Here is a 13028-nt window from a genome sequence, read left to right as displayed (position 1 = left end):
TTCTGTGAGATGTTGCAAGAAATTAGGAAACCCAAAGACAGGGAGGAGAGTACTGAGGAGAGAGGGAGTAGTGATGTTAAGATAATGGAGTGGTACAGCAGCTTGGAAAAGTTAGACATTTGGGACATCTTTAACCTCTGCCTCATGGAAACCTGCTTTGTGCTGATCCTTATTTTAAAAAATTGTTTAATTAGTGTCAGGATGGTGGGTTTCACTGCAACGGCCCAGTCACTGGATATGTGGTTTTGGAAAAGGGATAAATTGGAGAATGAGAAACCTTTGGTTTCTGGATAGGATAAAAAAAACACCCGTGGATTGAAGCAGATGTTATGTTGCAATCAGTTACCCAAGGCAAAAGCTATTCATGGGATTTAGGAAGGGTGGATCTAACTCCTGAGGATTTGGCTAATTGGATGCATGTGGAAATACAGAGTGATAAGGAAAGGGCCAGACATATAATTCCTTGGTTTCTGTTATCCATAATAGCCACATCGGCAGGGAAAAAGAATGTAGGGGATGGTTTTAGCACTGAACCAAGCCCAGATCTGATCCAGTCAGATCTATGACCACTAGTCTCAGGGTCTACCGGGAAAAGGAAAGTCGATCGGAACAACAGAAAGCTCCTCTACGATTGTTGGCCACCAAGAAGGTAGTCCGGGAGGGAAACGGGCAAAACCAAGAAACTATAGAAATCCGGGGGTATAGTGTAAAGGAGTTGGCTTCAATTTGTAGACAGTGTTGTCAGCTTCCAAAGGAATCGTTACCAAAACGTATTGTGAGAGTGACTAATTTAGGGGCAGTGTCTTTAGTTTTGAGTGCTGCAGAATGGAAAAGCATGTTTGGGTTGATGCAAGACCCATAATTCACTATGGAATAGTCAGGAATGATGATACAGGATCCATTTACACAGCAGGATACATTAACCCAGAAGCGATGGGCAGCCTGATAGGCTGGATAAAATTTGCGGTGAGATTTGTTTGCCCTGAGAAGGGGAACTGCCCCCTGCCCCTCTAAATTCCAGAGGAAGCAGCTAATGTGCTGCTTATGCAAGCCATGCTGGAATGGCTTTATGCTGATCATGCTATTCATCCGATGAGTATGCCCCTTACACAGGTCATGGTAGATATGGTAATGAAAGGAGCCCCTTCTACATGGGCACCCCATGCATCCTTGCTACTGTGAAACAAAGCAACAATCCAAGAAGCCTTGTCAGATCTGTTGGCACAGCTTCCCTGCATGGGTCTTACAGGTGCAAGGAACATAAGGGTGATTCATGGGGGACTGGGAAGAGACAATAGGGAAAGAACTTACCCCAGCAGGAAAGAGATCTTTAGATAGTTACTAAGAAATGGGATGAATATATCAGACATTGATGGAATGGAGACAAAGGTCCTAAGGCAGTACTACAGAAGGTTGAGTGGATGCCTGCTGGTTCCCCACTGTTAAAGAGGCCTAAACAAGTCCATTCTACTCACCCCAGCCGGGAGGTATTTAATGATGGGACCATCTGAAGCAGAAGTTCAGCTGGTTAATCAAGGTAGGGATTGACAAGGGGGCCAGGGTCTTCTTGTCCAGCCCCCACGGGAGGACCCAAAGCCATATCCACATGTGTGGGCTAAATAGCCCCGGGGTGGGGAAGAGATTTTCTTGGGACTCCTGGACAAAGGAGCTCAATGTACTGGAATTTCAAAACCTGTCAAGAAAATCTTGAAGTGGACTAAGGTTAGACTGGGGAGATATGGGGATGCAATGGTTGATGGGTCTAAGGTGAAAGTCTGGATGAGAACTGGAAGAGTTAAACGGATCTTGTATGAAGTAGTTTCATCTCCCTTACCTGAATGTATTATTGGTATGGATATTGTGTCTAACTGGGGAACACTCCCTCTACCTGATATTGTAAAACCGAAGGCAAATGGGAGCCATTAGAATTGCCTGAACCCACTCAGGTTGTCAATTTGAAACAGTATAGGATACCTGGTGGACAAAAGGAAATTACTGCCTTGACTAAAGACATGCTAAAGTCTGGAGTACTGGTGCCAACAAATTCTCTGTATAACAGCCCTGTAGGGCCCATGAAAAGAAGCAGACGGCTTATGGAGGCTGACAGTAGACTATTGAGGCCTAAATAAAGTACTGCCACCTGTGGCTTCAGCTGTTTCAGACATGGTGTCAACAGTGGAGAAAATATAGCAGGCTAAAGGAGATTGGTACTCAGTGATTGATCTTGCACATGGCCTTTTTCTCCATACCAGTCTCAGAAAAGAGCCAGCCACCATTTGCTTTCATTACATTGCCACAGGGTTAGCTGAGTTCACTGGCTTATGGTCTATAGTTTGGTTAGAAGAGACTTGGACTTGGTGCAGATCTCAAGTACAATGATACATTATGTTGATGATATTATGTTAATATCAGGCACTGAAAAAAGGCTAGGGCTGATTGGAATACAGTGGTGGCCCACAGGACCAACAGAGGCTGGTTAATAAATCCAGCAAAAATCCAAGGCCCTGCCCAAACAGTGAAATTCTTGGGAATAACTTGGGCAGGAGTTACCTGTGACAATTAAGTTCTCATCACTACCTACCCCCAAGACAAAGCAGGAGGTCCAACATTTGGTTGGTTTATTTGGATTTTGGAGAATGCATATTCCACACCTGGGAATATTGCTGGCCCCATCCATAAAATCACTCAGAAGAAAACTGCATTTGAATGGGGGCCGGAGCAACAGCAGACCTGAATGGCTGGTACCTGAGTAAACTCACCCTTTGGACCCTTTGCCCTATTGAAGGACTAATTGTTAATGACTGTTTTGAACTAGTAAAATGATTGGGAAGGGGGAAGTTATCCTCCAAATATGAAAGAACCATGGCTAGAAAAGCCAGGGGGTGGCCTGTGGTGGATTAATTACTTTTGTGTGTGGCCTTTATAGCCATGGTCTTGTAACTCCCACTCAGGTGATTGTGTGGTAGGGTTAATTGTGGCCTACCAAGGGGATTGATCAATTTTGCCTTAAAAGAGGGCCAATTTCAGAGCAAAGAGGACAGACTCACAGGAGACAGCACAGTGGGCTTCCTCGCCCCTGGGGTGAGAAAGCTGAGTGGCTTTCAGTAGAGACTGAGGGCCAGGGAGAAGTCTACACCTGACTCATGAATTTGGGACTTGCCAACCTCCAAAACCTCGTGAGCCATTTCCTTTATATTGTCTGTGAGTTCTGTGAGACATTGCAAGAAATTAGGGAACCCAAAGATGGGGGGAGAGTACTGAGGTTAGAGGGAGTAATTGATGTTAGAGATGATGGAGTGGTACAGCAGCCTGGAAAAGTTAGACATTTGGGACATCTTTAACCTCTACCTCAGAAATCAGCTTTGTGCTGATCCTTATAACAGAAATTACTTGTTTATTTATATTTTGGGGGAGACAGAGGGGAGTTAAAAATGACCCAAATCCTTGGAAATTTTGTCGGGGAGTTTGGCAGCTCTGTGGCTTATCCCGGAAACCCTGTGGCAGAGTGGTTAAGTGCTACTGCTGCTAACCAGAAGTTTGGCAGTTCAAATCCACCAGGTGCTCCTTGGAAACTCTATGAGGCAGTTCTACTCTGTGCTGTAGGGTCTCTATGAATTGGAATCGACTCAACAGCAATGAGTTTGGTTTGGTTTTGGTAGCTTATCCCATCTACTTCCAGGAATTTTCTATCTGGATTAGACTAAACCCAAAAAACCAAACCCACTGCCATCAAGTCGATTCCAACTCATAGTGACCCTACAGGACAGAGTAGAACTGTTCCATAGGGTTTCCAAGGAGTGGCTGATGGATCCAAACTGCCAGCATTTCGGTTAGTAGTCAAGCTCTTAACTACTATGCTACCAGGGTTCCCTGGATTGGACTAAAAAAGACTACACCCCATTTATTCTTCCTTTTAGGTCCCTCTCTGAGCTTTGCCCCATCCTAGCCCAGCAACTTCAAGGGAGCATGTAAGCTCCATACAGAATGATGCAAGAGACAGGACACAGGTCCTCTGGGTGTTCTTCTTAAGGTTCCTAACAGCAATAACCAGTTGCCATGAGTCAATTCTACCTTGTGGCAACCCCGTGTATGTGTGTGTATGTGTGTGTATGTGTGTGTATGTGTGTGTGTGTGTGTATGTGTGTGTATGTGTGTGTCAGGTAGAACTTGCTCTATAGGGTCTTCAGTGGCTGATTTTTCAGAAGCAGATCACTAGACCTTTCTTCCAAGGCACCTCTGGGTAGACTTGAACTGCCAACCTTTCAGTTTACAGCTGAGTGCGCTAATACCCAGAGACTCCAACTAACAGCAATACTGTTTGCAGTTCCCAGGGTGCTGCCCTGGTTATGCATGTCCTCAAGGAAACTGTCCCCAGGATCCCATGAACATGCCTTACCTTTTCACTGCCACTCTATCTCAGGTCTAGAGATCCAAAGGACCACATGGCCCCAGTTTCCTGGTCCTTGGGAAGGGCTGCCAGACAGTCCTAGTAATGGAAGGAACACTGAGTCAGACAGGCCTGGGCTTAGGTCCCACTTCCACCACCTACCAGCTCTATAAGGCAATGGTGGAATGGACACCGTGTGGGCTTGGAGTTAGGAGGACCTAGCTCTGTGATTTCAGGCAAGCTTCCCAAGTTATCCTTTTCTCACACTATCTAAATCTCAGTTACCTCATCAGTAAAATGGAGATTATAATAACCACTTCAAAGAGTTGATGTGAGGATTATATGAAGTAATGTGCCTAGTATGAAGTAGGCACTAAATAATTGGTTGATGCTGTGCTTGCTATCACTGTAATTGTTATTATGTGACATTGGGCAAGATCTGAACTTGCTTCCTCACTTGAAAAACTAGAAGTAATAATAACCACCTCTTAGGATGGTTATGAAGATTAAATTAGATAATATATGTAAAGCACCTGGCAGCGTACGTGATCCATAGTAGGTACTCAAAGCTAAATTTCTTTCCCTCTTTCTTCCCAGGGCTCCCCAGATACAGTCCAGGGCACGAGTGGATTACCCAGTAAACAGGGTACGCACGGGTTCACACGGGCTTACTTGTATTTACTTACTAACCTGTTGTGCACTAATCTGTAGTACAAAAAAAAAAATAGTGAAATCGTGTTACAGATTAGTAAGTAAGCCCAGGCATACCTTGTTTATTGGATAATCCACTCCTGGTCCAGAGTAAACGTTTCTCAGTTCCGTATGGTCAAGCTGGCCCCAAAAGAGTCTGTCCCTGAAGGTGGGTTTTTGAACCGCCAGCCCATAAAAGGACAAATTGTGCTGGTCCAGGAAGGACACAGGAGATGGCCGAGAGGGAAGCCGGCAGCTGCAGGACTCATCACTCTGCACTAGGGGGAGCAAAAAGCTTGGACACACAGTTAGAGCCACACCCAGAAATCTCTAAACTCCGAAGCACAAGTCATCCAGACTGGGCAGATCCAAGCAGGAAAAGAATGCTCAATGCTACTGAGAAAGGCTTTTGTGGGAACAGATGATGGGCAAAATGCAGGGAGCAGTGAAGAGCTTGCCATCCCTCCAGCTTCAGCCTGGCCCAGGGTTAGAGAATACTCTCTGGCTTCTGTCTACAAAAATATCCCTATAGTTAGTTATAAAAACAAAGGCATTTTTCATAAGCCCAGCTTATACGTATCAATGTACCTACAAGGCTAAAACTCTATGCTAATTTACTTTTTGAACTTTTTAACACGCTGTGGTCAGAGCTGTCAGTCATTATTACCCAATTACGACAACACCGGGAATCACAGTGTTGACTGTACATGATACAAGCACACATGCTGTCGTTTCAGTTGCTGCTGGTGTTTTCATAGTCGCTGATTTTGTCAAATATTCTGGTGTTTTAGCTACAATATTATGGTAATTAGTATTTCAACCTATATCAATAACTTTTTTGAGAATGAAGTAGAAATTAAAGAAGGAATGATATATGGGAATTACAATTTTACTAGTAACATCAGTACAAAAAACATTCCTAAGGATTCTGTATGGTTTGGTACTGAAGCAGGTGCACAGCGGGTGGGGGTAACACCATAAGCTACCACACTGAGTGACACCAACCCTAGTGGCACCACTCTCTAGCTTCTGTGCTTGAAACCTCTAGTTCCCTAGTAGTTGTGTAGAAGGGAGGTAGCGACTTGAGGAGAAAAGGCAGAAAAAGACAGTCCAGGTCACTTTTCCTATTCACTCCAACTTCTACATATAACATCTTAGTAAGTCCTACTGGGTCGCAGTTAGAAGGAGCCCCAGATGTGCAGTCCCCAGTTGTTTAGCTGGAGCACTAAAGCTCAGAGAGGAGAAAGAACTTGAGCAAGGTCTCCCAGGTGGCTCATTTTAATCTCTCACAAAACAAACAAAACCCAAACTTGTTGCCGTCAAGTAAATTCCAACTGATAGCAACCCTACAGGACAGAGTAGAACTGCCCCATCAGGTTTCCAAGGAATGGCTGGTTAATTTGAACTACTGACCTTTTGGTTAGCAGCCATAGTTCTTAACCTCTGCACCACCACGGCTCCAATCTGTCCATAACCCATTGCCGACGAGTCCATTCCCATTCATAGCGACCCTATAGGACAGAGTACAACTGCCCCATAGAGTTTCCAAGGAGCACCTGGTGGATTCAAACTGCAGACATTTTGGTTAGCAGCTGTAGCACTTAACCACTATGCCACCAGGGTTTCCAATCTCTCCATAGAGTTTACTAAATTATTTTGTATAATCTCACTTGGATATTCACAGCCATCTGGTATAGGCAGAGACTATTATTCCATTTTTAAAATGAGGACATTGAGGTTCAGGTAAGTGCCCAAAACTCTCCTCTTCCTTACTAAGCCTTCACTGCTACTCACTATCCCTCTTCTCTTGCCTTCTCAAGTTTTAAAATCAAAATCATACATATAATCCCAAGAAGATTGCTACTCCACTCCAAGTATTATGTCAATGAATTTTTAAAATATTTGTTGCATTCTCCACTTCTTAACCCCTCTAGGCATAATGGAGAGATGATCACCAGAATCAGTTGCCATCAAGTCAGTTTCCACTCATAGTGACCCCCTGTGTTGCAGAGTAGAACTGCCCCACAGCGTTTTCATGGCTGCAAGCTTTCAGAAGCAGATCGTCAGGCCTTTCTTCCAAGGTACCTCTGGCTGGGTTCGAATCACCAACCTTTCAGTTAATAGCCAAGAACATAACCATTTGTGCCACCCAGAGTCTCCAGAGAGATGACAGACCATAGCAACTAAGAAGACAAACCTTGGATTCATATCTGAGTAAATATTCTGCATCAGTCGTTTATTATCTGAGATCATGGACCTCTTTGTGCCTCAATTTCCTCATCCATAAAATGGGAATATTAATGTCTATGGTACAGGATTCTTTTAAGGGTTAAATCAGGTGTATTAAGTAAAGCAATTTACACAGGGCCTGGCATATAGTAAAAGCTTGATAAATAGCATGTATAACTACCATATAATCATAGCACTGAATGATTTTGGGGAATTAGTCCATTATTTTTGTGTTATTTACCAATGAGGTTAAATAGAGGTAAGTGGGGAGACCACTTTGCCGAGAACTAGAACTCAGGATTTTTATTTACTATAAATTCCAGTCTTGCCCTCTTTTACATCATTGCCTCCCCAAACCAGCAATAAACATTTGTGGAACACCTACCTAGGAAGTTTACCTATTTGAAGAAAAACAGACACAATCTATAATCTTTCCACACTTCTTTACTAGGTTGTTGCCTGACACACAGTCATTTAATAAACATTTGCTGACAACTTGATAAAACATTAGATATGAAAAAGTTATATTTTGTTGGACATATTTTAAGATATTATTATGAGCTGAGTCTCTACCACTGTACGTGCCTTTGTACCAGACTCTAAATTTATTTGTGCAAGTTTTATATACTGAAGAATCACAAAATCTCACAACCGTCTCCCAGTGCTGCCAACTGAAGGTCATGTAAGGTTCAGAAGCTTCACCTATTCACTACCTCCAGGGGTGATGAATTTCAAAAGAAAACAATCTGAACACCCTCAGGATTCTGAATCCTGTCAGGTGCTGATGATCTCATTCTGCTGGGCCCTCCCATGCCCCTCAGGTATGCGCAAGAGGGAGCTCTGGGAGTCGGGAGAGCTGCCGATTACTATAAAGGAAGTAGGCTACAGGGCACCCTCTCTGGCTGGGAGTAGAAAGGGTGGTAGCGAGTTAACAGCTACAAAGGGAGGGAGAAAGGGAGGAAGGGACTGACTCACTAGGACAACTCAGAATGACTCAGAAGCCAGTAGCCTATTCTCCCACATCTGCCTCGTTGTGAGGCAATGAGGCACTTCCTTACACACCCATAGGCAGAGCAAAGGGGAGGAGGAGGAGAAAGAAATGGGATTTTATAAATTTGTGGGCCTATTCCAGCACCTAACGCTCTTGTTTTGTAACCACTTCAGACATTTTGTTTCAAGTCCAGTCAGTATTTACTGAGCATTTACTGTGTGCCTGGCCCTTCATCTTGTTTTTCAGACTGTCAGTTTCCTAAACCCAGGCAAAATGTCTTTCTGAAATTCTGTATCTTCTTTGTTTTTATTGGAAAAGCACTTGGGCTCCTGCTGTGAACCTTAGTACATAGTTTTTCTGTCCTTCGCCTATAGAGATGATGGTCTCAAAGCTACGATCAACAGGGGTAGACATGGAATTGTTTTTCTGGCTCTGATGCTGACTTTATAGTCATCCATGCCCATTCTCTGGCCTGTTCAGTTTTGTGAGAGCCAGTGCGTAGTGAGCAGAAAATGGCATAGGTCTGAAGTCATACGTCCTTGGTTGCAAGTCCTTTACCATTTACTAGCTCTATGACCTTGCTTGATTCTTCTAAATCTCTATTTTCTCATCTGTAAAATGGACACATGTGATGTCTCTCTTAGACGGTAGAATAGATTTATCATATACCCAAATCCAATTGCCATTGAGTCAATTCCAACTCATAGTGACCCTATAGGACAGAGTAGAACTGCCCCATAGGGTTTCCAAGGAGCACCTGGTGGATTCAAAATGCCGACCTTTTGGTTAGCAGCTGAACTCTTAACCACTGTGCCACCAGGGTTTACAGATTTATCATAGTGATTAAATATTATGTGAAAGTACCTGGCACAGTGGTAACATGATAAATACGGGCTTATTTTCTTCAAACTTCACTATGATTGCTCAGGTGGATCAAATCCCTCCACCAGACTGTAAACTACATGAGGACAAGGCTGCATCTGCCTTGAGAACTGTGTCTGCTTAGGTGAGGACTAGCCCCTAATATTGTCTTGTTTAATGACAACTACTAATTGTATTGTTATATGAAAAATAATGTGATGGTTATTATTTTAACCAGCTGAATCAATCTATGAGCTGGAGTGCAGTCTATGGAAAAGTGTTCTAGCAACTTTGACCTCCAGGAAGGATACAGCTAGGTCTACCATCATTCTCTCCCCTCTCTGGGCTATCTGGTCCTACCTAGGGCTTGCTGCTGAAGTCCTGGGTGGTGCAATTAATACACGGTTGCTAACCAAGGTTGGAGGTTCACATCCACCCAGAGGCATCTCAGAAGAAAGGCCTGGCAATCTACCTCCAAAAAATCAGCCACTGAAAACCCTATGGGGCACAGTCCTACAAGAGGTCACCATGAGTAAGAGTCGTCTCAAGGGCACCTGGGTTTTTTAAGGCTTGCTATCATCAGCAAGATGTGTTCCTCTTGTTTCCACATGGAGGGCCAGACATGTATACTCTAGGCTGTCCATTGTTCCAACTTCACTGCAAACACCGTCATCCCATAGTATAATGGGGCGACCAACATGAAATTGTCTTCTCATCTGGCAAGCGTGGTGTGGAAACCTTGACACACAAATTTGCAATTATTAGACTTCTGCCTTGAAGGCGGCCTCCCCCATTCCTTCCCTTTTCCCCCTTGCCCCCAACCTGGTGGATAGTATACAGAGACAAGGCCTGGAAGGCAGGCAGGTCGGCTGGGTTTATGGCCCCTCTGGTGCAATCCTATGACCCACTGCAGAATTTCCACAGCTAGCATCCTCTTCTGCATATAATGTGAAGAGAGAAGGATGGTCTCCTGATATTTCATCTTTGTACCCTTGCTTCCAGCACACCTTAAGGCGCGTCCAAGGAAAAAAGCGGGAGCAGGGAAGCCACGTTACTGAGTTTTCAATAACTATTTCTAAAGCAGATACCAAAGCTTACTTTTCTAAACAATGTGGATGAAATCACACTCCGGACACCAGAAGCCCGCCATTCCTCAGCTTCCCCTACCACTAGGGCGAAGCATGAAGCCCTTGTCAGGGGCCTGTCCAGCAACGGTAAAGAAGCTGGAAAGCGGCAGGACCCAGACCCACCTTCGTGCGGGCCGGAGGAGGGTGCTTCCTACCGGAACTGACGTGAGCTCAATCCCAGCCCGGTTCTCCCCAAACAAAAGGGATCTTGGGGCTCCAGGAGGAGCCTAAATGACATTGGAGAAGCTCCTCCTCCAGCCAGTGTGGATTGGTGGCGGCGCTGAAGAGGCGAGGTGGTGATTGGCCAGAATGCATGCCAATGTCCCTTCCTGGCGGTTGAGGGGGTGGGGCCTCGGGGGCTGTGGATAGGGAGCGGGTGGCGGAGGCGGCCGGGAGCGGAGCCCGGAGCGCCGGGAAAAGGTAGGATCCCCTAATGCTGGGACTTGGTGACTGCTGGGAAACTGGGTTTCCGAGAGAAAAGCAAGGGTGGGACCCCGGTATCCTCCCGCACTGTCCCACTGCCTCTCGTGTACATCCCGGAGGGGGCGGGGCCGTCTCCTCCACCTCCCGGTATTCCCTGAGGAGGTGGCTGCTCATCCTTCGAGGGTCCTCACGGTTCCTTATTGTCCCCCGTCAGTTCCTCCCTCTCAGAAAGGGCTTCCCTCCTGCTACCTCTCATTTAAAAGCCCTTCTCGCTCAGCGCTTCAACCTTGGAGGAGGGCTCGCCGGTTCCCATTCCTTACGCTGCCGCCCCCACTCCCATTTTGTACCCCGGGCAGCCAGACATCCCTCCCTACACCTGTCCCTGCTCGCTAGGGTGGGACCAGAGCTAGTATCGTTTGTAAGATAAAGTCAGTACATTTTAGAAAAGAGGGATGGGGCAAAGCAAAAATCAAAGACCCGACCTGGACAGCCAGCACCACGTACGAAGCGGCCCTCCCCCCCTTCAGCTCTTCCCATCCTCCATTCTCGGATCCCCAGCCTTCTTCCAGCCGCCCCTCGGATTTGCTGTTCTGTGGCGAGTGGAGAGCTCCCCTGCTTCGGGAGTCAAGATGGACTTTTTTTAAGCTCTGGAGGAAGGAGAAATTACAACCCCCTCCCCCCATCTCAGTCTTTGTACCTTCTCTCTATTTTCTATTCCCAGCTTCAAAAGGTTTTCTAGCGTTGAGTTGTTCACTTTTGCCTTCCACCCTATTTCTTCCCTGAGAACTTGATGAAAAACCATCCTCTTGTATTTCACAGTGAGGTGGGTGTGTTGGCTATCTGCAGAATTGCCTTTGTGTGGGTAGGAATGCAGTGTGTATTGTTTGGCAACCAGTGAATAGCACAAGATTTAAGATGAAGCAGTATAGATAAGCAAATGAAAATATTTGGTCATAGGCATGAGTATCTCCTAGTCTATGGTGGGCTGGTTGTTGCTCAGGGAGACTGCACTTCACCTGGAAGGTATGGTTCTGTTGAAACAAAAGGCAGGAAGTGTTTGAAGAAAATTCAGGTTCAGACATTTAGGTTTATAAGTAATCTGGTCAGGTGGCCTTTGGTTACTCTCAACTACTCCATCTTTTATAGTGGGTTCCCGCCCTCCCCCAGGGAAAATGATACATATATGACATTGTTGACTGGTTTTACATGACCCATAGCATCTAACAAAAATATTGAAAGAAATATATATATAAAAAAAAAATTTATAGGGGACAAAAAATAAGAGCAATTTTTAAGTCGCAGAGATGAGGGTAAATAAAGGCGAGGTAAGCTCCAGTTATTCACATGCCTCTGTAGTATGTTCATAAAGACTTTGTTAAGCTGTTCTTCATTTCAGCAGGGGCTAAGTATTGATGGCTTTTGGTCCAGTGTTAATGCCCCTGAATCCCCAGTAATCACCTATGGGTGCCTGTTACCAATTGCCGTCAAATGGACTCCAACTGACAGCAACCTTGTAGGACAGAGGAGAACTGCCCCGTACGGTTTCCTAGGCAGAAATCTCTACGGGAGCAGACTGCCACATCTTTCTCCCCTTGAACAGCTGGTGGGTTTAGACCTCTGACCTTTCTGTTAGCAGCTGAGCATTTAACCACTGTGCCACCGGGGCTCCTTACCGATGGATAGTGCTTTCATATATTAAAATTAACCATATATTAAGCAGTTTTCTTTTTTGCTTTCAATCAGAAGTCCCTCTCACTACTGTTACCTGTAAAAACCAAACCCATTGCCATCGAGTTGATTCCAATTCATAGCGACCCCACAGGACAGAGTAGAACTGCCCCACAGGGTTTCCAAGGAGCAGGAGCAACTGGTAGATTCCAACTGCTGACCTTTTGATTCGCAGCCAAACAGCCAAGCTCTTAACCACTGCACCACCAGGCCTCCTCTGTTATCTAGAGCCAAAGCTAATCTCAATAACATGCAAAGAGTTGAAATCATAGAGGGTGATTGTAGTGGCTGTTGTCTTTTACCTTCCTGATTAGACTTCCTGAAGGTAATTATTTTTAATAGTTAAGTTTCAAAGTTTTCAGAGCCACACTCGGTGCTCACAGATCTGTGTAGTGATTATTCCCAGATCTACAATAAGAAAGCATAAAAGAGAAACTATGTGTGGGGTCTCCCCAGCTAACACAGCAATAGCAGTAGAAAAAACTAAAGCAGAACAGGAAACCCTAGAAAGATATATCTTGTTACATGAGCAGAGAACAGAAAATAAACTAAGAGACTAGAGAATCCAAAGTAGTGGTGATTGCCAGGGCCT

At 45.0% G+C, this 13028-nt stretch overlaps 1 protein-coding gene and 1 long non-coding RNA gene across 5 annotated transcripts in view; one reads left to right on the top strand and one right to left on the bottom strand.

Annotated features, from left to right (window-relative positions):
- The window catches only part of LOC111750500 (uncharacterized), a 28606-nt gene extending 17017 nt beyond the window's left edge, over positions 1 to 11589 (bottom strand). For 2 of the 3 annotated variants that reach the window (XR_010321502.1, XR_010321500.1), the window contains exons 1-2: positions 5156 to 11589; positions 4397 to 4486 (exon numbers count right to left, since the gene is read on the bottom strand). This is a non-coding gene — a long non-coding RNA (uncharacterized LOC111750500). The remainder of the gene's footprint in view (positions 1 to 4396; positions 4487 to 5155) is intronic. The other variant, XR_010321501.1, reaches the window with a different exon arrangement.
- The window catches only part of CTTNBP2NL (CTTNBP2 N-terminal like), a 55687-nt gene continuing 53279 nt past the window's right edge, over positions 10621 to 13028 (top strand). For both annotated transcript variants that reach the window (XM_010589578.3, XM_003409581.4), the window contains exon 1: positions 10621 to 10705. The gene's annotated coding sequence lies outside the window, so the exon portion shown is untranslated. The remainder of the gene's footprint in view (positions 10706 to 13028) is intronic.

Source organism: Loxodonta africana, chromosome 3, assembly GCF_030014295.1.
Source record: "Loxodonta africana isolate mLoxAfr1 chromosome 3, mLoxAfr1.hap2, whole genome shotgun sequence".
NCBI lineage: Eukaryota > Metazoa > Chordata > Mammalia > Proboscidea > Elephantidae > Loxodonta > Loxodonta africana.
The sequence above is the reverse complement of the archived record's forward strand: the minus strand, read 5'-3'. Positions and strand labels throughout refer to the sequence as shown.